Consider the following 25,106-nt stretch of genomic DNA (forward strand, 5'->3'; position numbering starts at 1 on the left):
TACGCTCTACTCTCCCAAGTATAGATAGGAATACAGAGCACATCCACCCTCTGGCCAGCGATGGCCAGCTGTGTCTTCCCACATGGAATCTCTCTGCCCTCTGACCCTCCTGCCTCCCTCTTTCACTTGTAAGAACACTTGTGATTACACCAGGCCCCCCCAGATTATCCAGGATAACCTCCCCGTCTCATGGGCAAAAGGGGCAAAAAGTCTCTTTTGCCATGTAAGGTAATGTGGTCACAGATTCCAGGGGTCAGAACATGCACACCTTTGGGGGCAGCTATTCTGGCCAGCACAGAGACCTCGTGGTATTGTGCCTTAGGGTTAGATAAAATGATGCGTGTAAACAGCTTACACCCAGGGCCGGGCACTTGGTAAACTCTCAGGAAATATTAACTGTTGTTACTGTTGTGTTCCCCACCCTGACCGTGCACCTACTGCAAGTGAGTGTTCGATAAACATTAGACATTATTGTTGTTGTCCTTGGGCCTCCCAGCCCTGCATCTTAGACACCCTCCATGTGGCATTTGTTCCACTATATTATATGTAAGTGTTTACAGGCCTCTTTCTCCATCTCCTCAGGGAAAGCCAGGCAAAGCAAGGCAGCACTGGCCTCCCCCAGGGCCTGGCATAAAGTGGACTTGCAGGAAAGGTCCCAGGAAAGGCAGAGTAAGAGCCAGACGCTGTGGCTCTCAGGGAAGTGGGCACAGTGTTGAGGTAGATCCCACAGCTCTGACACTCAGAACAAAAAGGTGAGCCACCCCTGCCTCCGCTGGTGGCCCGCTGGGCTGGGCAGCGTGCCCCCACCTCATTCCTGCTCCCTGATGAGACGCCAGTCTTCCAGAGGAAGTGTTCAGCGCAAACAACGAACCTGCGTGCGCAGGAGCCGTGCTGGAGCAGAGCAGCAGCTTGCGCTGCATTCGTTTCTTTGCCCAAATGCACGACTGGGGTGTCAGCCACTGGCCTGGAAAATTTCCATTTAGCAACATCACTCTCTTCTTTTGGGAGAACTAGGCCCGGGCAGAGACATGACACACCTTTTCTCTCCGAGCTGTACTCAATGCTTCTTCATGAGATGGAACAGCCAGGACAGAAATTAAGAAGCCAGAGTACTTTAACCCTCTGCTTTGCAATGATAGAGGCATGGGGTGGTAATGCACCCAGTGGTCAGGTTTCGGGTGTTCCTCCTGTGCTCTCCTGTCTCACTCGTGCCGTGAAGGCAGCCAGGCCCTTCAGTGTCCCCTGCCCTTGGGGAGGTTTGTTTGATGACAAGAGGTCCAGAAAGGGTCAGATTGCCTGTAAAACATTCCTGGTTTTTGTTTCTTAAACTCTGAGCTCTTTGAAGAGAGTCTGTGATTATCTCCCGGCCTCATCTCTTTCCAGTACCAACCCTCTGAGGTGCATGCACATGTGTACACATATGCACACTTGCACACATGTGTGCATATATATACATGCACATGGCACACGTGCATGTGCACATATACACACATGCATGAGTGCTCACACATCTAGGTATGTGTGCCCAAGTGTGTGTGTGCATGTTTGTATGCACATGCATGTGTGCGTGCATAACCATGTGTGTGGCACACATGCACACACACCTGTGTGTGCACTATGGTATAGTCACATTGACTACTTAAGTTCCTTAACTCACTATGCTTCTTCCTCTCACACCCTGCACTGGTCCCCCATCCAAGGCCTTTGCACCTCCTGCATCCTCTTTCTGGAATATACTTTACCCCTGACTGTTTTTCACTTAGTTACCTCTTTTATCCACAGTTGAACTTTTTGCACTCAATATTTATTATAAATGCCTGTTTACTTGTCTGTCTGAGCAATACACACATCTATTTACTCACTTTTATATTCCTAGTACCTCACATGGGCCTGTTATGTGAAATGAAAGGGTGCGCGAATGGGTAGGAGGATGGATGGATGGATATAGAATCAAATCACTGGTTCCCAGGCTGACTGCAGGACACTTGTTCGAGCCCCAGCCCCCAGGGTGTCTTGCCTGTGCCCACCGATAGCTATCATCATAGTGTCCTATGCACCGTCTCCTCCAGGGCTCTTAGGATGTCTTCAGAATAAAAATTAGGGGTACCCCATAGTTCAGCTATGATCTCGCAGCACCTTCAGCATCTCCAAATAATTAGCATTCCATCAGGCTGGCCCAGTCCTCCCTCTCACGGACATTTAGAAAGGCTGCGTCTCAGAGTGCACACCCGCTGCTGATAGCACATCAGGGAAATCTCCACGAGATGCGGCGCCTTGTCCCAGCCCAAACGGATGGTCGTGCCAAGCTGAGAGATAACGGGTGAGGCCTCCTGGGAGCAGCTGGCGGCTGAGGACAGGGATGAAAAATGTCTGCTTCTTGCTGGGTTTCAGCGTTGGTTTGCTCTGAGATGGGGGTTCCTGCCCTCGAGGAAAGCACCATTCAGAGTTTCTCCTCTGGGGAGAGAGCAGGTGCAGGGCACCACCTGGATCACTTGTGAAACTCACAGGGTGCCCCCCCATCCCACCCCCAACACCAAGCTCCCTACCCTGTGAATCTGGCACGCGAGGGATCTCAGAAAACCAGACTACTTACAGTCTCACTCTCTTCTCTTCCAAGCCGGCTCCTCTTCCTGGACCTCACCGGGTAACTGCTGCCACCACTCACCTCTCCCGGGGTGCACACTTCAGCCAGTCTCCCCCAAATCTCCCTTCGTTCTTATCCCGCCCCTCCCCCATCCCATGAGCACTAAGTCCCATTGATTCTTCCTGCTAAAGAACTCCGAATGCTCTTCGCTGTCTACCCCAGGGCCCCACCCTGGATCCACCTCCTCAATCCAGTGTAAACCTCACTGCTCCCCCTTTTCAGCCTCTTCCCAACTCAATGCATTACCCAGCATCGCCTAATAAGCATTCGTTCCTTTGTGCAAAAGCATCTTCGACCACCTGTTATGTGCCATGCACTCAGTTCAGTGCTGAGAAGACACAAACGAATAAGACAGAGCTGACTGTATCACCCTCCTCACCGCCAACACAACTGAATGCATCCCCCATAGCACACCAGACAGGACCTTCCACAATGAGGCTTCACACTGGCCTTGGCCCTCAGCTCCCTCCAAAGCCCAAAGGTTCAAAAGGCACAAGACAACTCACTGTCCCCCCCACCAAGCCCTCTCCTGCCTCTGACTCTTTCTTTCTTTCCCCTTATCAAAGTCCTTCCCATCCTTCAGTGAGAAATGACTCAAATGACATTTCTTCTGTGGAGGTGCCATAATCCTCCAGGTTGGAATTAATCACCCAATTCTCTTCGCTTGCGAAGCATAGCTCCAAAATCAGCATTCTAACATTTATTTCTTCCAGGTTTGTGGTTTAGGTAATGAGGTGGGGAAATTATTATCTAATGGCTGCCACCAGAATTTCTCTGAGGGAAGAAAATGTTGTTCTTTGGGAAACTACTTTGAACGCTAGTCCCAGGTCCCTGCCCTGGGGCTCTTGTATGTGTTCCGGGGCAGGGGGAGGGCGGGTCCTCCCACGCCCCACCTCCCCCACGGCCATTCCGGGCGGGGGAACACTGCAATACAGGTGTGCTAGGGTGAAGAGGCGTGATGTATGCAGGGAACCAGAAGCTGTCACTGTGTGTCATCTTCAGGGCACAGGAGCCTGCTGAGGGCCACCTGTGGGTCGATTATGTCCACAGGAACACATGCGAACACACGTACGCACCACAAGCTTTGCCCTGAACTCCAGGAGGTCCACAGACCTTCTGAAGCCCAGCCGTAGAGATCTGATGGGGAGGAAACCAGTCTGTTCGTGGGCCCCGGGTTCAGAACGGCTGTACCGAAGCATAAAGGGTGAGGCTGGGAGAGGCAGGAGCCAGAGCCAGAGCTGCAAGCAGGAGACTGGTCAGAGCGGACCTTAAACGGCCCATCAGGGGGCTTGTACTTAGTCCTAGGCGTGATGGGCTGTTGTCAGTGTGTGTTGTAAAAGCCATTACAAGACACAGGAAGATTCAGGAAGAGATGCAGAAAGGAGATGATGAGGGGCAGCAAGGATGGGGCAAGGAGGACAAAGTGGAGAAACTTATCTGAAAGAGGATTGGATCCATTTCCCATGGCTGCTGCAACAAATCGCCACCAGTTTTGATGGCTTAAAATAACAGATTTGTGGCCTCAGGGTTCTGGAGACCAGAAGTCAGAAGTCAGCGCCAGCGGGCTGAAGGCAAGGTGTTGGTAGGTTCCTTCTGGAGGCTCAGGGGAGAATCCATGTTCGTGCCCTTTCTGGCTTCTGGAGGTCGCCTGCTTTCCTCGGCTCATGACCCGTAACTCGAATCACTCCAACCTCTCTCCTCTTCTGCAGTCAAGTCTTCCTCTGCCTCCCTTTCACAAGGATGCTTGTGATTGCAGCTGGGGCTCACCCAGGTAGTCCAGGGTACTCTCTCTGTCTCAAGATCCTGAAGTCAATCACATCTGCAAAGTCCCTTTTGGTCGTAAATGTAACATTTGCAGGTTCCAGGAACAGGACAAAAAAACCATTGGGGCCAGTATTCAGCCTACCACAGGCTGTACTGCCAGAACTTGGCAATGAGTGGGGTTGCGTGAGTTGACGGGAAGGGGGGTGTCCAGGGGGCTCTGTGGATTCCATCCTGAGCTGCCGCCCGATGCTGTCTCCATGAACGACCACAGACAGCAGGGAGCTGGGGTCCAGTGCCGGGCGTGTCCTACAGACCCAAGATGGACATTCAGGTCTAGGGCTCACGAGAGCCTTCAGGAATGGTCCCAGAGGATGGAGAGCATTTCATGTAAATAAATGGTGGGTAGAAAAGTGAGAGTGTGGAGCGAGAAGGGGGAGGACAGAGCCCTGGGAGGAAGGCAGATGAGCAGCCCTGAGAGGGAAACGGGGAGCAGCCCCCAGAACGGTCAGGAGAAAATCCAGTGACTGCAGGGTCGCAGACGCCACGGGGGATCTCAGGGGGGACAGGTCGTTCCCAGTGCGCTGTCCGAGGCAGCAGAGATGAGAAGATGAACCCAGAAGAGTGGCCGTTGGGTGTGGCAATAAAGGATCAGGGAGGGAATGCACAGCATGAATCTGCTGGAAAAGAGGCGATGACTTTTTAAAATAAGTAAATAGTAGCTAACGTCCATCGAGCGCCTTCTCATCTGCCGGAGTGCCTTACATTCATCATCTCGCTTCTCAGTGTCCCCAGCAACCCGACGAGAAGGCGCTGTGGTTGTCATTTCACAGATGAGGAAACCAGGGCTGGGCAGATCAGGTAGCTTCCCCAGCATTGCCCTCTCCCAGGAAGTGACAGCGCCAGTACTCAGTCCCGGGTTGTCTGGCTGCAGAGCCCTTGGCTGAGCCACCAGCCACCTTGGTGTCCGCCTGGGACCGTCACACGCTCTTCACTGGTCACCAGCTAGGGCACCCTAGGCTCAGACACCAGACCTCGAGTGAGCAGCCCATGGGTAGGGATGGACCGCATGTGACTCACTCCTCTGCCTCTTTTGAGGGTCCAGGAGGACCACATAGCACTTATAGAAGTGAATCTAGCGTATTTGTACAAACGTCCATGTAAACATTCTTCCTGCCCTGGAGGGCCTATAGACATCCTCATGCGGCAAGGTCAGAAGCTGTGGCCCCTTGCCCCAGACTTCTGCTGAGCAGGAGGCAGAGCGACCTTCACTAGTCTCACTGGAGACCCCTCTGCAGCCTTGCTGGGCCGTCACATGGCTGCCTTGGAACCGCTGAGTTCAGGGCACGCACAGAACACAAGGACGGCTCGGGACCCCACACCTGGGACCAGACCACCAACTCCCCGGGGGCACACAGCATCTCTGTGAGACACGCTGCTACCCGCGCAACCTGACTGGCCCCTCAGGGCTCCACTCACCCAGAGGAGGTCCCTCCCACTGTGGGCAGCCGCCAGCAGATGGTCCTTCCAGGACCCGCCAGGCCCGCGCTGACCCCAGACTCCGGTCTCAGCCACAGCCCCACCCTCCAGGCTGAGGCGGCATCTGGCTGCCCTGCCCGCCGAGCTTTCCCCAGGAATGAGAGTGGGATGGAAGAAAAGGGGACAACTTCTTTTCTCCCTGTGTTCTTCTCAGTGGTTTGATGCGAGAGCTTTGTCACAAATCTCACTAAATATTGGGAGGTAATACAGTGGTTAAGGGCACAGGTGCTGACATAAGGTACCCAGGTTCAAATCTGACTCTTACAAACCAGGTGACTCTGGTTGAATTTTTTTACCTCTCTGTAGCCAGCTTTCCTTATCGGTAAAAATAAAATAATACTTATAGAAATACAACAGCTGCTTAGCACAGTGTCTAACTAGTATCATAATGCAGTAGTTAAAAGACACATTCAATCTGGTTGTGAATCCCAGCTGTGTGGCCTTCGGTGAGTTGTTAAACTTCTCTGTGCCTCGGTTTCTTCTTCTGTTGATGGGGCTGATGACCATGACAGTATCGGCCTCAGAGAGTCACTGTGAGGGTTACATGAGCCAGTGTGCCTGAATCACTTAGAAGAATGCCTGGCCCAGAGTAAGCATGGTGTAAATATGGAGTATTAGCTGTTGTTATTATTTAATAAATAAATCATCCCTATCATTATAAGTGTACATCGTGTGGTTCTTTTACATAAGCATGTCATATTGTCAGTATTGTGCTCCAACTTCTGACTTTTCTTGGAGGCCTTTCCTGTCAACACTTCAGGATGCCCCGTGCTGGCCTGGAGCCACCGTACCACGGGCTCACCGCACGGCCGTAAGAAGAAAGCACCAGCTTGTTTGACTTACGCCCTGTTGGTGAGCCCTGAGGCTGTTCCTAAGTTTCTGCTTTCACGAACCACGTTGCAATGATCATCCTTGCTCTCTGATTATTTATGTGAGTATTTCTCTGGGACGGGTAACTACAGGTGACCGGGGTGGGTTGCAAGGTATGTGCATTTTGATTTTTGATGGATGCTGCTAAGTGGTTCTCCAAAAAGACTCAGCCAGCTCACGTTACCACCCACAGTGCTCGAGAGCACTCGTCTCCTCACGCCTTCCCAACAGGAGATATTTTATCCATATTCATACATTTCTGTCAATCTTAAGGGGATATAAGGAAGATCATTTCACTGTGCATTTCCCTCTTTCTCATGAGGTTGAGCGTCCTTTTATATGTTTCTAGGCATTTTTACTTCTCGTCTGTGGTCTGCCTATATACAGCTTCGGTCTGACTTTCTGGTGGGTTATGTGTCTTTTTCTCATTGATTTTTAGAGGTTGGTGATTGATTAGATATGGGGACTATGGAAATCGAAAGAATTAAAAGCCACACCTGGTCTCCAGGCTCGGACAAACGGGGAGACCGGGGGGCACGGGAGCACCGAGGGGACAGTGCCAGGTGGGGCTGCTGAGTCCAGGTTGGGTAGAGGTTGGGGCTGCAGCCTCTGGGCCCCTGCCACACCCTCCTCCCTCTCACACATGGGGGCTTGGCCCTCAGTGGGCCTCTGGGCTTGGAAGCCCCAAACCCCCAACATTAATGACCATCATTCACAAATAACCAATAGCGAGTGAGTGCCCACCAAGTGTCCGATACTGTGCTGGGCAGTGAGAACACAGCAGTGAACAAACAGACAATGACCTGCTTTTGGTGAGCTTATCTTAAGAGGAAGCAGACAATCAAAGTAAACCATAAATAAACTAGATAATGTCAGCTAATAGTAAGTGCAGTACAGACAATAAAATAGTAATATGATAGAGAGTACGGATGGGGACTGCCTTTGACTGGGAGAAAAGTCAGAGAAAGACTTTCAAGGTGGTACCATTTTTTAAAGATTTTATTTATTTATTTTTAGGGAGAGGGGAAGAGAGGGAGAAAGAGAGGGAAAGAAACAGTGTGTGGTTGCCTCTCATGCGCTCTCTACTGGGGACCTGGCCCACAACCCAGGCATATGCTCTGAGTGGGAATCGAACCAGCAACCCTTTGCTTTGCAGGCCAGTCCACTGGTTTGCACTCAGTCCACTGAGCCACACCAGCCAGGGCTTGAGGGCATAGCATTTGATTCTGGACCTACACGATGAAGAGAAGCCCTGCCAAGACAAGATCTGGGAGAAGAGCATTGCAAAAGAAACAACAGCAGGAGTCAAGGCCTGAGCCAGGCGAAGGCCAGATATTACAGGAGTGGAAAGAAGACCAGCAACAAATATGAGGGTGGGCGGGGGGAAGTGGTAGGAGAAGTTGGAGAAATGGGAAGGGACCAGATCATGTGGAGACTCTTGCAGCTTCAGCAAAGAGTTTGCAGTTTATTTTCTGTGAAAAGGGAAACTCTTAGAGAGCTCCAAGGTTTTAATCAGGAGTATTCATGATATGTGAGATTCGTGCACTAGAAAGCCACTGTGTAGAGGATGGGTTATAGGGGAACAAGAGGAGAACCAAGACCCATTCAGAGTCTGTTGAGATAGTCCAGGGAGAGAAGGTGGTGGTTTGGATGTGAGTAGTAACAATGAAAATGATGACAAATGGAAAAAACAGGGTTGTATTTGGGGGAGAGCCTACAGAACTCTCCAAAGGACAGATGTAGGGAGCAAAGGAAAGAAAGGAGTGAGATTTGACTCCTAGTATTCTGGTCTGAGAATTGGGTGAATAGTGGATCTTTTACTTAGATGGAGAAGAGGGGGTGGGGTTGGGTATGACTTGGGCAAGAGTAAGAAGAAAATCAGGTGTTTCACTTTGGCTCTCCTAAGCCTGAGGTGCTTATTAGACACCCTTGTGGCACTGTCAAGTCGGCATTTGCACAAGACTGGGACTCAGGGAAGAGTGAGAGCTAAAGGCACAAATCTGGGTCCTTCTGCAAACAGTGGCATAGTACACAGTTATTGCTTTGTGGCTTGAAATCCAAGCATTTACCTTCCCAAAACAGATCCGGGCACCCAGATCTCCCATACAATTTCCCTGCAGGCTTGGCAGAAGGCTAATGCCCTGTCCGCTGCAGTGCTGACCAGACACTAAGCTGAGGAAGGGTGTGGGGGCCATCAAAGGCCTTTGCATCTTCTCCACCCACTTCCTGAGGCAGGCATGTGATTCAAGTTGGGCCTATCAGACCCTCGTTTCTGATGCTTTGAAGCTCCAGCCAGTGCCGCAAAGACAGAGGGCATGTTCTCAGGTCCGCTGTGGTGGTGGTCTGGGTGTGTAAGAATGGGACTCTCCCTGAGGCCTGCCATTCACTGGCTTCCTGCAACCAAGTCCCCACCCCTTTTCCAGGTCTGGTCTCCCAGCTCCCACCTAGTCTGGGAGTACCCCAGTACCCTTTCAATCGATATACCTTTTGCTTACAAAAGCCAGAGTTCCTTTCTGTTGCTTATAATCAGGAATCCTGACTAATATACATAATATTGAGTTGGCCAAAAAGTCCTTATGGTCTTTTCCATAAAATCAAAGATACATTTTTCATTTTCACCAATAATGCTATCAATTTGGATATTTTGAATATGCTGGCTATCTCCTGCATGGTAGAACATTGATTGTTCTCAGTTAATATCTCCATTTGATCGCTATCAACTTCAGCTGCTCTACCCGACTGTGGAGCATCATGCAGTGAGACACTCCAGCACAAACTGCCCAAACCACTGCTGACACATTCGAACAGTCACACCACCTTCTCCATGCACTGCACAAGTCTCTTTTTGCATTTAGGTTGCATGTTTATCTTTCTGGAAATAATAAAGCATAATATGCCAAAAATGTTGCTTATTTTCTTCTGTCTTCAATATTAAAATGCATACACAAAAATTCACCAGTTTTGAAAAGTTTTTTTAATGCACACTGATATGACAGCTGTCACAATACAATCTAACAAAATTGTTTTGAATGAAGTTAAAGACAACTAAGTGCTACTAGAGCCATCTTACAGGAAAAGAAAAATGAACTTTCCGGCCAACCCAATATTTACAGTCATGTGGCCCGATGAGACTACCAGGGTCACAGTTCAGAGAAAGGAAGAAAGGGTGATTTCTTTCATAGATGAGCTGTATTTGGAATAAAGACTTGAAGACTACTGTAACTAAATTATATCACCACAGAATTCTGGTTGAAACCCTGCCTACCCTCCCCAAAAGGATAGTATTTAGAAATAAGGCCTTTGGAAGGTAATTCAGTTTAGGTGAGGTCGTGAGGGTGAGGCCCTCATGATGAGAAAGAGGCCCTGGAGAGACTGTTCCCTCTCCCCGCCCCACTGTGAGTGTTCTAGGGAAAGACTATGTGAGGACACATCAAGACAGTGGCTGTGTACAATCCAAGGAGAAAGCTCTCGCAGGACACCCTACTGGCACCTTGATCTTGGACTTCCCAGCCTCTAGAACTATGAGAAATACCTTCCTGTTATTTAAGCCCCACCCCCTGCAATCTCTGACATTTTATTAGGAGAACGCAAGCTGAGTAAAACATGGACCAAAACCTCCGGGGCACCCATAACTCCCAGTGGGAAGGTACTACTCATCTCTTCAATAATTAGCCCAGCCTGGAGCATTTTCTCCCGGAGCCAGGGTGGCTCTCTAGGATAAGGAGCAAGATGAGGCCTCCTATGTAAGGTCCTGGTGTATTTCCCATCAGAGCAGAGCGGGGGATGAGAAGAACAGTCATAAGGATTTGGTACTAGCAATGTGGCCACCAGCGACTTAGCCTGGGAGGTGATCTGTCACAGAGTGGAGGACAAAGGCAATGTTGCAGCAACGAAGAGGTTAAAGAAAAAGCAGGGGAGATGAACACAGCCAGAAGGGAGGAGGAGCCCCTAAGACACCGAACAGAGCAACTTTCCCTGCAGCACGAGCCCTTCGGGAGTCACATGCTCATAAAGTGGAACCACACTTAGCACTATGGGGCTGCACAGCTCCCATGGCAGTGACCCCCAAGAATTCTCACTGGCACCTCCATCCCCTGCAGTCCTTGCTCCTGCGCCTGCGCCCCGTTCCTCTCCACCTCGGCCGCAAGAACACTGGCTGCGTCCAGGGAGCAAGAGCAGGGAAAGGATAGTGAGGTGGTGAGGCCAGGGTCCTAGTGGACTGGCACAGGACCTGCTCTGAGCCCTGGGGGCACACTCTGGGCTTGGGGATTGGCAGAGGCAAGAAGCACTGCGGGCAGAGGGACAACAAGGAAGTGTTGCCACCAACAACAGAGTATGAGCTGGATTTGCAAAATCTGAGGGTTCCCAGGTGTGTGATTTCCAACTTTTACTGTATGTTCAAATCCCTCTAGGCTCTGTATTTTTTTATAAGCCCCCTCCTCCTCCCATGCCCAAGTGACTGAGAAACACCAGTCTTTTGCCAATCTTCCAAAAAGGCATGCTTATCATATGTTCTGCCTTCAACAGTGTTTGCTAAGTTGGGAAAAATAATTTTCAATTGACCCTTCTATAAGGGAAAAAAAAGAGGAGAAAAGGGAAGAGAGAAGAGGGGGAGGGAAGGGAAGGGAAAGGAAGGGAGGGGAAGGGAAGGGAAGGGAAGGGAAGGGAAGGGAAGGGAAGGGAAGGGAAGGGAAGGGAAGGGAAGGGAAGGGAAGGGAAGGGAAGGGAAGGGAAGGGAAGGGAAGGGAAGGGAAGGGAAGGGAAGGGAAGGGAAGGGAAGGGAAGGGAAGGGAAGGGAAGGGAAGGGAAGGGAAGGGAAGGGAAGGGAAGGGAAGGGAAGGGAAGGGAAGGGAAGGGAAGGGAAGGGAAGGGAAGGGAAGGGAAGGGAAGGGAAGGGAAGGGAAGGGAAGGGGGAAAGTGAAAGGGAAGGGAAAAGGATGACAAGAAAATTTTCAAACATTTTTTCAGGTCAAACTGCAGCTCCTGTGACTATAACCTTCAATTCCCAAAAAGCCTCCTTGTAGTTTTCAAGTGTTAATCCCAGTGCTGTGCCTGAATTATCATCTTTAAAGAGCCCCAGCGTAAAGGTCAGAAGGAAAACCACAGTATGTGGCAGAAGTTTCTCGGCTTCACGCACTTGAAAGGCAGAAGCCGTTCAGAGGGACACAGAGAAAGAGGTCACCCATTTAAAATAAAAGAGCTTTGGCTGCGCAAGCCAATCCTTTGAAACAGCTTACTTGTGGTTTAATTTGATCCTTTACTGTTTAAATAGTTAGCAAAAGGTCTCTGAACAACATAAAACTGACTCCTCCCTCCCGTGCCTCAGACCTCTTGGCAGCTACCAAACAGCATCCCCCAAAGTGCGGCCCGCGGAACTGAATGAGGGCTTCTGCGGTTGAATGAGCTTGTAAAACACTGGGTTAAATAGGTTTTGTTGCTGCAGAACTTGTCAGAGCCCTTATTTCGTTAATACGCACTCTTCGTGGCCAGGGCTACAAAGTGCGCAGCGTGCCCTTTCCTGACTTGGCCACCACGGAGTCCTTGTCATGGGCAGTGTCCCTCAGGACCATGGCTCCACGGAATCCTCAAGATCCACAGCAAATGCCTGAGTCTGGCACTCTGGCCTTCCACTCCCAGCCCCAGCCCAGATTCCCCGCCTCCTTGTCTTCCCTCCACACACACACCCAGGCCCGAAATTCTAACCACACCAGCGTCCTGCCCTTTACAAAGCACTTAAAACGCTTTTGCTCAGGCTGCTCACACTGCCAGGAACACGCTTCCTCCTCCTCATGACCCTCAAACTCCTACTCATGCTTTGAGTCCTTGCTCAATCGCCCAGCCTCTACGGACCTTCGCCTGCTCCCTGCTCTGGGCTCTGTCACAGTGCTGATTGCCCTGCCCAAGAGCTCTGAAGAGGCTGGAGTGCGAGCTGACTCCAGAAATGTGTGTTAGCAATACTGAGAGCTTCCATCTGTTGGCACGTCCAAAGGCCAGGCATTATTGTAAGCTCGTGGCAGGCATCAACACATGTAATCCTCAACCTCACTCACTGGATAAGTATTATAATTACTATCAATTATCATTATCCCTACTTTATAGATGAACAAGCTGAGACTCAGAAAGTTACCTTGCCCAAAAACACATTGCTGGTGAGTCTTTGAGTGTGAGGACTGGGATTCAACTGTAGGCTCCCAAACACAGTATGATCCACGCAAGATCAGCTGAGGCGAGCCCCATTCCAGGGCTGGCTGATTCAGAAGTAGCGCAATGTCATCAAAGACACAGGTTCTTTACCTCCCTCCACAGAGCATCCTCAGTAAATCAGCACTGCCTTCAGGTTGGCTCCCCTCATGGTGCTAAGACAGCAGCAACAATTCCAGCCATCACATCCTGATGCACCGGTGTCTGGAAAAAGAAAGGGGATGTGAAGTGGAGGCTAAAAGCATTATTTCTGGAGTCAGTTTTACTTCCTAGGTGTCTGACCACAGGCGACTTAGGAGGATGAAAGCTATAGGGAAGATGGAATGGTCTGTCTTGCAGGGAGCTTCCATCTTCTCTCTTTTACCTCCAATTTTTGCCTATAACACTCTTCCCCTCCTTCTTCGCCTAACACACACCTATTCTTTTTCTAGGAATGATCTTCAACCTCACTTCCTCCAGGAAGCCTTCCCTGATGGCACCCCCCACAGACTGGGTTCAACACTCTTGCTGTGTGCCTCTGAGTACCCTGTACTTGCCTCATTAATATTCACCTCACAGTACAATCATCACTTGTCTCATTGTCTGTGTTCCACACCAGTCTATGCACCAAGGAAAGGAAGAAAGCGTGAATCCCGTCACCATCCCCAGTGACTGCTGCAGTACCCAACACACAAGGGGCTCGAAAAATATCTGCTGCATGTTCAAGCAGAAGACAGAAGGTCACCTAACCGAGGTACTGGGGCATGGGCTTGGTAGTTCACTTTTAACATCTTTAGGGCTTGGGGTGGGCAGTTTTCAGGCTCATCCACTTGTCCTTGTTCGGGGGCACTGGGGAGCCTAGGGCCCATGTCCAAAGGACGAGGTGAGCCATGAGCAAGAGAAACGGCTCCTTAAGTTCCCCCCACACACACGATTTGGGATAACCTTCCCATAAATGTGGTCAAGAGGCGCGGGGCAAAGCACAGAATCTTAAGGCACACAAACCCCAGAGGCTCAAGCCCTGACTCTGCCACTTATGGCCATGTTTTGGGGCAAGTTTTATCATCTCGCTGGGCCTTGTTATATTCATCTGTAAAATGGAGTTAACAGCAGAGCTTCCTCCAGAGGACAGTTGTAAAGATTAAAAAGACAAGTTATGTAGAGAGCCGGGCACAGAATAAACCCCCCATAAACGCTGGCTGCTCTCAGCAGTGTGCACGTGCACAGCGACACAGCAGGGCAGAGGTGGCGGTCTGTTCTACCACCGCATCTCCGGGCCGGCTCCCTGGAGCCCCAAAGAGACTTACCGTTGGGGATGGTCTGATGGGCCAAGGCGGGGAGGTTCCCCGGTTGAGCACGCTACCGCCCCTCAACAACAAGGAGCTCATGAAGATGGAGATGAGGTCATCGACAGCTGCTGAAAAATGCAAGGTGGTGGGCAGGGTTGAAGCCAAGCTCCCTGAGTAATCAGAGCTAATTGCATATTGAGTTGGGAGAGTGTTTTACGAAGAGAACTTTCATTAGTTTTTCCTCTAGGACAGTCTTAGGAATCCCTGCAGAATTAACTGCTCAAAAGCTTGACAGCACGTTGAGAGGGCACTGGACAGGAAGTCAGGACACTTCGATTCCTGTCCCACTTCTGCCGGCTGCTTGCCTCCGAACCTTGAACGGGTCCCTGCCCTGCTCTGGCCTCGGTTGGCCTCCGCGACATCAACAGTGCCTCGGTCCCGTGGCAGTTCTTACAGCCTGATGGCTAAGATGGCAGCCTTCGTGGGTTCAAATTCCAGCTCTGCCACTTAGAAACGGTACCGCTCGGTCTCTAAGTCACTCAGCCCTTTATGCAAGTCTTGATCTTGTTTTGTGTGAATCGGGAATTATAATTGTACACACTTCACAGGACCCCCCTGCCTCTTCTTTTCTCCTACCAGCTCTTATGAGGATTAAGAGAGGCAATTACGTGAAGCTCTTAGCCGGCCCCAGCATACGAGCACTCTGTAAGTGGTAGCTGTTACAGTTGTTTCAAGTCGGCAATTCTCTTGGCATTTTTGACGGCAGTGAAACCTGGGAAAACCTCTGACAGAGACACATAAGTTCCCTTCAGATGGGAACATCCCCGTCCAGAGGACGGCTCTAGGAGGGGCTCTGTCCTAGAGCTCGGGAGCAGTCTGCCTCACGCAGCCTCCAAGTCCCTCTGAACCAGCCAAGCACACCTCACGAGGGTCTTTGCTCTGGGACTGGTCACCCTCAGCATCTTTGCTACTCAACTGATGGCTTTTGCTCCCAGCAGGGACTGACCCCACCTTTAAAAAAAAAAAAGAAACATAAAAACAGTGCTTACAGGGGGTTTGGGAACGTGAGAAGCTGTCCTTTGCATCCGTTGCTTTTTCAAAAGGAAAAAGAAAAACTGTTACCCTGCCAGTGGTTAAAAACCTGGGCTGCAGAATCAGACAGATGTGGATTTAGATCTGGGCTCTACCGATCAGTCTCCATGACCAAGGGCAAGTTTCCTCATCCCTCTAAGGTTCCACTGTCTCGCATGTAAAAGAGGGTTCAAAATAGCTATCTTTGGGGTTGCTGGGTGAGATGAAACATGATGATGCAGATTAGGCTCTTAGCATAATTCTTAGCATGCAGCAAGTACTCACCGAGAGCCTGATGTTATTATTATCACCAACAAAAACTAGTATGGAGTTAAATTAGCAAGCAATAAGATTGTCACGAGGCTGTGAATATTCATTAGGCAACCCACCCGTGAGGGTGTTTAGCCAGCTGGTAGACGTGAGCCAAGCACAGCAACCTAGGCGGCTACCGGGTGCTCAGACACGCTGCAGAAAGTGTTGGCCAGCCCCCTGCCCCATTTTTTACAGACAGGGTCACTCACACTGATCCAGATCCTAGCTCCCACCCTTTCTCCGCTTGCTAGGTAACCAGGCAAGTTCCTCCCCTTCTACAGATGTCGATCTCCTTGCCTATCTGAGCTAAGAGCTGGATTGGCGGTTCTTTAAATTTCTAAATCCCTGTATTTTAAGGATAGCGCTACATTCCTATACAATTGTCATTTACACGTACATCTGGTCGCCTAATCATGTCCCTAATTAAGTCTTTCATGGATATTTAAATTTGTCACCTTTAAGCCTTAGAGCGGATCTGGGGAGAGATGAGATCTTTACATTCACGTGGACTCGGCCATGGGACCTCTCGCAGAGAGAGCACAAGCTTTAGGTTGGAGAACCTGGGCTCCATTCCCAAGTCTCACGTGTGGGACCCTGGGAAGGCCTCTCGCCTCTCGCCTCTCCTGGCCTCGGTCTTCCTCAGCTGTGAAATGAGAGTAAGGACAACTTCCCCCCAGTGCAAGGACCACTGTGAAGATCATAGGCAGGAGAATGGTTCAGAAGAGGCCAAAGGATCCAGGCCGGTCCACACCGAGTGTCTCCTGAGGCTTTTGCTAGGTTTGCACCTGGGAGTTGCTGGCACCATCTCTGACCACCCCCTGGGGTGGGGTCTGCCTGACAATAGAGTCAGCACAAGGGAAAGCAAGAAAGTCCTCCCTGGAGCATATGCCCCATGAGGGCAGGGTTTTGTGTCTTTTGTTTACTGATACATCCCGAGCACCTTGCATAGTACCTGGTACATTGTAGGTGCTCAGGGCATGTTTGTCGAATGAATAAATGAAAGTTCTTTGAAATCTGAAGAATGTTGTAAATGTCTATAATAACAACTACAAATGGTTGATCATAAGATTTTTTTTTCATTTGCTGAATGGATTTGCCATTTTGCTGATACCTTGAGATGGAGCCAGACACTCCTGAGATCTAGGACAATAGCCAAGCCTCGGTGCCTCGTCTCAAAGGCAAAACATGGCACCAGGTAATAGAGTTTTTGCATTTGAAGGTTCTTCCCCTTATAGCCGTCCCTACAATGCTGTGTGTCTCAGCCCCTCTCCTTGACCCTCTTCTCTTCTCATCCTCATGTTCTCCCTCTTGAGCTCATCCTCTCCCAGCGTTTTAAATACTTTCTCTATGCTAAAGCATCCCAGGCCTCTCTCTCCAGTCCTGACTTGTAGACCAGACACCCAGCTGCTTACCTGACCTTTCTGCCTGAATGAACTGTGCACAGCCAGTGAAAACACGGGCACCGACAGCAGAGCAGTAAACCAAGCGAGACCCCTTCTGAGCCCAGGGCCACAGCCCAGGCTGCATGCCTGTAACGCTGGCCTTGACTGCAGACACCTCAAATTCAGCATGTCCAAAATTTAACTCATGTTTCTCCTAGCCCAACAGTCTCCTCCTCCTCAGTTCCTCACCTCAAAGAACAGCCCCTCCTTCCACCCCACCCCCCCTTTCAAGTTCAGTGCAGCGCTTCACCGCATCCTGATCACTGACACCTAGGGAGCCTGCTTCCCAGGGGCCTCTGCCACCTGTCTGCGCTCCCCTTGCCCTCGGATGCTCCCTGACCCACCAAGGTCCTTCTTTTAACCGCCTCCTAACCACACCCTGCCTTCCCTGTCTCACACCCACTCCAGACCAATCCACAGATCACTGCAGAGTGATCTTCCTACAGTGTAAATCCTTAACGTAAAGTCCGGACTCTTTAATATGGCAGGTAAGGCACAAATGATGTGATTTCCACTTCCTTCTCCAGCCTTACAAAGCAAACTCCTGAATTTTGTGGCGATCCTCCCTGTGTGCCGTTCTGGTTGCTTGAAACACCCTCACTCTTACCCACACCCCTCCCCCCTTCATCAGGCTTCTGCCTAGAAAGCTTCCTTGACCACTGAAGACCCAGGCCAGTGCTGCTCCTCCGGACGCCCTCAGCCCTTGCTCTCCCCCCATCACAGCTTTATTCATGAAACGGTGTAACTCCCATTTGCTGGTCCAATCCCCCAACAGGCAGTAAGCTGCTGAGGGTGTCTGTCTGCATTCCTGGGACTGGCTCAGTGCTCAGCTACTTGAGTTCATTGTCGCTCTACCTGGAGCCGGTTCTACGAAGGAAAATGAGGGTGGTGACCTTCCAGCTGATGAACCAAAAACAAACAGGCGAACAAACGCGCTGCATGAACATACCTTTCTCAAAGTCTCTCTAGAAAAGATATGAGAGACACCAACCACACGAACTTGTCCACACGTATCACGCACTCATTTATTACTGGACACGCAGGCACACACTTAACTCAGGAAGCGGGGGAGTTGGTGGGAGGGACAATCACACTTACACGTTTCCTCTCCAGTGTCCAGCCCCCACCCACCCCACTCCCACTCCGAGCCTTTGGGGCAGACAACTGGAGCCATCGGGGGCAACCCCGAGGAGACGGCATGCACCCTAGGGTATGCTAGGGTGCCGCTCCTGTCTCGTGTCCAAGTAAATTTCCCCTTTAGAGAAACAGGGAGGAGAGCAGATCTCCAGAGGAGAGGCAAACATTGTACTCCCTATGACTTCATTTTCTCGTATCCCAATCATTTAAAAACTTAAAGAAAGAACAGGATGTCTTTTCTTTACCCGCATACCTAATTATCAAGAATACTGAAACTGTTTATAACATTTTAGGGGAATAAGATAAGAAAACATCTTAAGAGGAAACATGACCCATACTTTAAAGGATGGACATCATATGCGGGAAAACATTCTGAATGAGATCAATATAAACAGGGTTCACTGTATTTTAAATAGCAGGGTTTAAGTAGGCTTTTATTCATAACCACGGTGGACAGTGCTTTAAGTTATGCTGAAGCATCGGGCAGACAACAGGAGTGAGAGGAGGGGTAAGCGGTGGCCCAGAGAGTCTATCTGTGGGATCCTAAATGAAGCAAAATTAAAATGCATTTTTCCAGAAAGCCAAACAAATTAATAGTAGGAACAATTAGGCGGTGACAACCCCTCCAGGAAAAAATATATATAATTCTGTTTTCCTATTTGTAATGGGGCTAGATGCTGTCAGAGTCCTCCAGCCACATGTGGGCTGCTTTGAAGCTGAGCTTTAATTCAGGATGGAAATACTGTGGGAAGAAATGGGGCAGGGACTTGGGGCTGGAAAGACCTGTAGCCCACACTCAGGAACACCCAGCTTGTGAGCTCCAGACCTGGCCAGGAAGCCGCAGGGAATAAGCAGTTCGCCCTGAGAGAGAAAGCAGGGCTTCTGAATTGTCAGGAACCCTTCTCGTCCTCTAAAAACGCAATATCGTTTAAGGAGCAATTGTTACAAGTTGTGTTATCTAAAGGCACTCTCCGAGACATGCTTGTTTCTTAGTAACAACAACAAAAAAAGAGTGTTTTCATGCTTTATTTCGGACTTTTGAGCCCAAGTTTACCAAGTAGGGCTCAGCGCCATTTTACAGCGCTTCTGGTTAAAGATTCCGTTTCAATTTTAATAGGAAGATCAGTGACGTCTACCACCGAGGCAAGCCCCCCTCTCCTCCCCTCTCCTCCATCTACCCGGAGAACAAACTAGAGGAAGACCTGTGTCCCGGGAAGTAGTTGACATACGTGGCTACTTCTAATTTACCCACAGAAAACTCCGCAGTTAAAAAACAGGCCAGCTAGTAATCTATTTAAAACCACGGCTGACATGATAAATGAAACAGAATAAATGTATACAGCGAGTGAGCCTCCTCGGTAACACGGGGGGACCGGAGCGCTTCTGCTGACAGTGACTTTCCCGTCAGTGGCCTGTCTCTCTTGGAGGCAGCTGTCAATCACAGGCCAGCCTGCGCTCCCGGGGGAGTTCATTGTGCCCGCAGACAGTTGTGGAATAACTGCTCCTAGGCGTCAGAGCAGCAGATGGAGTGTATCTGTCAATCATTGTCACTAATTATTAACTTCTGTCACTCAGAGCAAGGCAACATCTCGGCGCCTGATCCGCTGTGATTTGATCTGCCACGCCACCTCGGAGACAGACAGAGCAACCCTTCATTTCGGTCGCACTCCCGGCACTTTGCTGGGTCAGCCGCAGTGACTCAGTGTTCTTGCCCCCCAGACCGGCAGGTGCACGTGGCTGTGCGCACACGCAGCAGCCACCGTGAGGGGCCTTCTCGAGGGGCCCAGGCCCTGGGCAATCCTGCTCATTAATTATTGAGGAAGGACAGTTTTATCTTGGCTGCTGGCAGAACCAGGGCCAAAATGTAAGAGAAGACCAATTTGGAGGGTTTTCTTCTTTTCACACCACCCTGGGACCAGCGATTACCAGCCAAGTTCACATTGATTATATTCCTATGATCTTTTCTCAACCCTCTGATTTTGGAGCTGAAGATGTCAGCCTGAATAATTAATTAAGGCATCTGTAGCAGGCTTTGCAAACAGGAGCTGCAACCTAAGGGGATATTTGCTGCCCTGGGCTCAGAGAGCCTCTTTTGACAAGACTGAGAAGGGAGGTTTGAGATCTTCAAGTCCAACCTCCCCCAGTTGGGACATGACTTGTCCAAAGTCACACAGCCTGATGCACTGACACCCCCAAGGAGACCTCTCACCCATGCCCACACACAGAGCTTGGGAGCTCCTGGGTGCTGTGCCAGCTGCCCTCCCCCCAGACCACTTGGGAAATAGTCAAAACTCCCTTGAAGAAGCTGAATTGGCATAACAGTCACCCATTCATGCTCCGGAGTCAGATTGCCAGGTGACCTTGCATTAGTCACATCACCTCTCTGAGCCATGATGTCCTCATCTGCAAAACAAGGGTAACTCTAGAACCTTACTCGAAGTCATGCTGCAAGAGCTAAGTGAGACTATTCCAGGTTACAGCACAGTGCCTGCCTGGCGCATTTGAAGCTCTCAGTAAACACTAGCAATGATCGTCCACACCAGACCAGTACAGGGGCTGGTCTAATCCCAAAAAGGAAAAAATGGAATTCTAAGAACCATCGGGAAATGCTCATCAATTATTATTTTTTTAAGTGCAAGTGACTAGATTGACGCTAGCCCAGCTCTAAGTCTAACAAACCCAGTTACACTTCCCATAACTAGGTCCTCCAGGGCCCGCTTTGGTGGATTGACAAGGATTTATGGTAAGCACATCAATCGTTTATGTGTAAATAGTAATGCCTACGTGGCTGGGTCCTTCCAAAATCAATTGTTCTCCTAGGTAACTGAAGCACTCCCCCTCACTCAGTTGCCATTCCTATTTGCTTTTGCAAACTCTTGTCTTGATGGAAGATGCTATGGGAAGTTCTAGCCCAACCCTGATTAGAAACCAAACCGAATTCCAAACTAAATTCACAAGGTCTGACTGCATTTGCAAATGCACCCTATTGCTTCCAGCACCTGCCAGGGATGCCATAGGTCACCCAAGGTTAAAATGCTGATGAAAAGCTAGTACTTTTCCTTACCTCCAAGGATCCCACCGGATCCACTCTTCCCGTTATGATGTCTATGTAACAAATGATCTTAAAACTAATATAAAACATTCATTTATTATGCTCCTGCATTCTGTGAGTCAGGAATTCGGACAGGGCACAGCAGGGGTGGTTATCTCTGCTCCATCATCTCTAGGACCCCAGCAAGATGCTGGACCAGCTGGGGCTCCTCAGGCATCTCTCCCTTTCTGCAAGCAGCCTCTTCCCATGATCTCTCCAGCAGGTCAGATGCACAGCAGTCAGGTGGCTTGCAGGGCAGCCCCGGGCCCCCAAGGCAATGGAGAGGAGGAGGGGAGGAAAGGGGAGGAGAAAGCAGGGGGAAGAGGGGAAAGAAAAGCTGCCTACCACTTTCTATGGCCTAATCTCCGGAGTCATGCAGTCTCACTTCCTCTACGCTCTCCTGGTTAAGGCAATCACAAAGGTCCAGATGGGCTCAAGGGGAGGGTTAACCTAACCTTGTGAAAAGACCATGAGTGGGATGTACATTGGTGTGTCCGTCTTTGGAAATCAGTCTGCCACACCGTCCATGAGTACTGTCCTGGAGGCTGGAAGCCAGACTGGCATCTCTAGGGAAGGCTCATGACTCCAGCCAGCTCTGGAAGAGGGTGAGCATCCTGGGTCCTCAACCGAAGGCCGCACATAGGACAGACCCTCTGAAATCCTGAATGGAAGAGGTCTCGAGGGCGCTTCCTTGACGTCATGCTCAGCCTCTGCACACAGTGGGTTCAATCACAGCCAGTGCCGTTGCCTAGCACTTACCCTGCCAGTTCCTTACAACGAAAGATGCCCTCCAGTTCCTGGCAAGTGCCATTCCCCTACTGTCTTGGGGTCTTGGCATATTCCATTCCCTCTGCTGAGAGTCCTTAAGGCCAGCTGGGACAAAATGCATCAGAGCATCAAATCACAGTCACCTGGTCACCATGGCAGGGCCCTACTCCACCCCAGCCTGTGGCTGCCAGAGGCCTTGCTCAAACAGAGCCCAGGTGCATATGTTCTTTGTTCTATGAGCTGTGTATTTGGGCTCCTTCCTGTGCTCTGCCAGCAAACACTAAGCCTTGTTGACTAAATGACATCAAATTGTGTGGGTTTCCCAGTTTTATGCCTTAAGTACAGTCATGCACCACATGGGGACATTTTGGTCAACAACGGACAGCATATGTGATGATGGTCCCCTAAGAGTATAACAGGCCTGAAAAATTTCTATTGCCTAGTGACACCCTGGCTCGACACATTACTTACATGTTTGTGGGGATGCGGGTGTGAACAAACCCATTGTGCTGCCAGTTGTGTAAAAACAGAGCACATACCATTACATACAGTACATAATATTTGAAAATGATAATAAATGACCACATTACTGGTTTATATATTACTATACCGTATTTTTTTATTTTACTTTTTAAAGATTTTATTTATTTACCTTTAGAGAGAGGGGAAGGGAGGGAGATAGACAGGGAGAGAAACACCCATGAATGAAAAACATTGATTGGGTGCCTCTTGCACACGCCCCGACCAGGGACAGAACCTGCAGCCCAGGCTCCTGCCATGATCAGGAATCGAGCCAGGGAGCTTTTGCTTTGTGGGATGACGCCCATCCAACTGAGCCACACCAGTCAGGGCTTTATCATTACTGTACAGTGTACTCTTGCTACTTATACACTATTTTTGCTGTAAAACAATGTGCCGTGTGCCAGCAGCGGCAGCCCCATTCCATCTCATGTTTACCACATCTCCTGATTGCATCATTTTCTCCGGGGCTGGATTTAATCTTGTGTTCTTTTATAAATTGTACACAGTGTTTATGAAGTCTACAGTAGTGCACAGCAATGTCCTAGGCCGCCACACTCACTCACCGTCACTCACTGACTCACCCAGGGCAACTTCCAGTCCTGCAACTTGCATCCACGATAAATGCCGCCCGCAGGTGTCCATTCTTATCTTTTATGCCCTATTTTCACTGCACCTTTTCCAGGTTAAATATGCTCAGACACAAGAATACTCACCACCGTGTCACCGCTGTCCACGGTACTCAGCGTAGCAACACACTGCACAGTCTCATAGCCCAGGACAGCAGGCGGCGCCGTCCAGCCTGCGTGTATCGGGGCTACACCGTCCAGGCTTCAGCAGTGCTCTCCACGGTGTTCGCACAGTGATGATGATGTCGCCTACATCCCGTTTCTCAGAATGCACCATCGTGAAGTGGTGGGTGACTGTATAGTCAAGCCCTCCGGCCTGGGTAACCGGACCTGGAGCCTCACGAGGACGCTGTCTAGTAGAACGTTCCGTGATGGTGGAAATGACCTACACTATCCAATTCAGTGTCCACTAGCCCCACGGGGCTACTGGGCACTAACAAAGTGGCTACTGCAACTGAGGAACTAAATTTTGAACTTAGCTTTATTTCATTAACTTTAGTTTAAATATTTTTGATAGATTTTATTTATTTGTTTGTTTATTTATTTTTAGATGGGAGGGGAGAGGGAGAAAGAGAGGGAGAGAACCATCAATGTGTGGTTGCCTTTCACACAGCCCCTTCAGTTTAAATTTAAATTTAAATAGCCACACATGGCTAGTTGCTACCGCTTTGGACAGCCTAGATTCTGTTGTCAGGCCTCAGAGCAGATCTAAATCCTAAGGCAGAAAAGAGATTCAAGGCTCAAGGACAATCTTGTAGAAGACAGCCTCACCTCTGTAGCTCTAGCCCCCATGGGTCCTAACTAGCTTGGAGCATCATTTTTTAAAAAAATAGAAAGAAGAAATTGCAAAAGGTGAGTTCAGAACCCTTCTGTACTGATTGCGCCATTCAATGCAGTCTTTTCTGAAAATTACATTCAGACTGCTTCTCTCGCTAAATATTAGAAGGCTGGGGAGCTGGAATTTAGCATCAGAAAACCAACAGGCTTCTGCCTTGAGCATCCTCTTCATTATACCGGCACCTGCACAGAGAGCAGAAAACATCCCGGGCCAATTTTTTGTCTTTTAATTCTGAGAGACCAGAATGCCAGAGCCACCCAGCAGGTGGTAAAAGGGTATGCAGAGTGTGCTACCAAAGGAATCCGAAAACACAGGCCATCAACTTAATCTGGGGCTGACGGGGCTTCAAGCAGAACTAATGGCTCAGTTATAGACCTCATTAGCCGAGTGGGATTTTTACTCTTTTCCTTACTGTGATTGTGGGGTTTTTTTTTTCCATCTGCTATTGAACGGAAGGAATTTTGTAACAATGTTAAATTATTCCCCATCTCCAAGAGGGGGGAATCAATTAAAAAGAGTCAAGGGAGAGGGCAAAAATGAATTTCTTGATCATTTGTGGTGATCATTTAAGATAGGCTTTTCCCCTGCAGGGATAGTGCGAAGAATAACAGCACTTCTAGGGCATTTGCTAAAGAAAAAGTTCTCTCTCAGTGGTGATTACGTTTACCGTCTCCCACCCTTTCCTGCCAAAGGGAGTTGAAATTCTCACGTTCAGTCTCCAACCCACTCACACTAGGGGCACTCAGTGAAGGAGGTCCTGTGTGGAAGCAGCCACGCCATGCTCACTGGGCACAAATGCATACCCTTTACAAAATACAAACGTGTCATGCCCCTCCTGCACACCTCTCTGGGGAAAACCTGGCTGTCCTTCCTTCTCATGCATCTCTTCCTAGAAACCATGGGAATGGGGACTGCTGGTCAAGACGGAGGCTAGATAGACATGCTTCACCTCCTCCCACAACCGTAGAAAGAATTACAACCAGATCTCAAAAACAAGTAACCCCCAGAACCACCAG

At 49.7% G+C, this 25,106-nt stretch overlaps 1 long non-coding RNA gene across 1 annotated transcript in view; it reads right to left on the reverse strand.

The window, feature by feature from the left end:
• LOC123831554 overlaps nt 1-13,210 on the reverse strand; it is a 33,938-nt gene extending 20,728 nt beyond the window's left edge. Inside the window, exon 1 of the long non-coding RNA XR_006787929.1 lies at nt 13,109-13,210. This is a non-coding gene — a long non-coding RNA (uncharacterized LOC123831554). The remainder of the gene's footprint in view (nt 1-13,108) is intronic.
• Between the last annotated feature and the right edge of the window lie 11,896 nt (nt 13,211-25,106).

This window comes from Phyllostomus hastatus, unplaced genomic scaffold, assembly GCF_019186645.2.
Source record: "Phyllostomus hastatus isolate PE091 unplaced genomic scaffold, TTU_PhHast_1.1 phas_scaffold_182, whole genome shotgun sequence".
Lineage (NCBI taxonomy): Eukaryota > Metazoa > Chordata > Mammalia > Chiroptera > Phyllostomidae > Phyllostomus > Phyllostomus hastatus.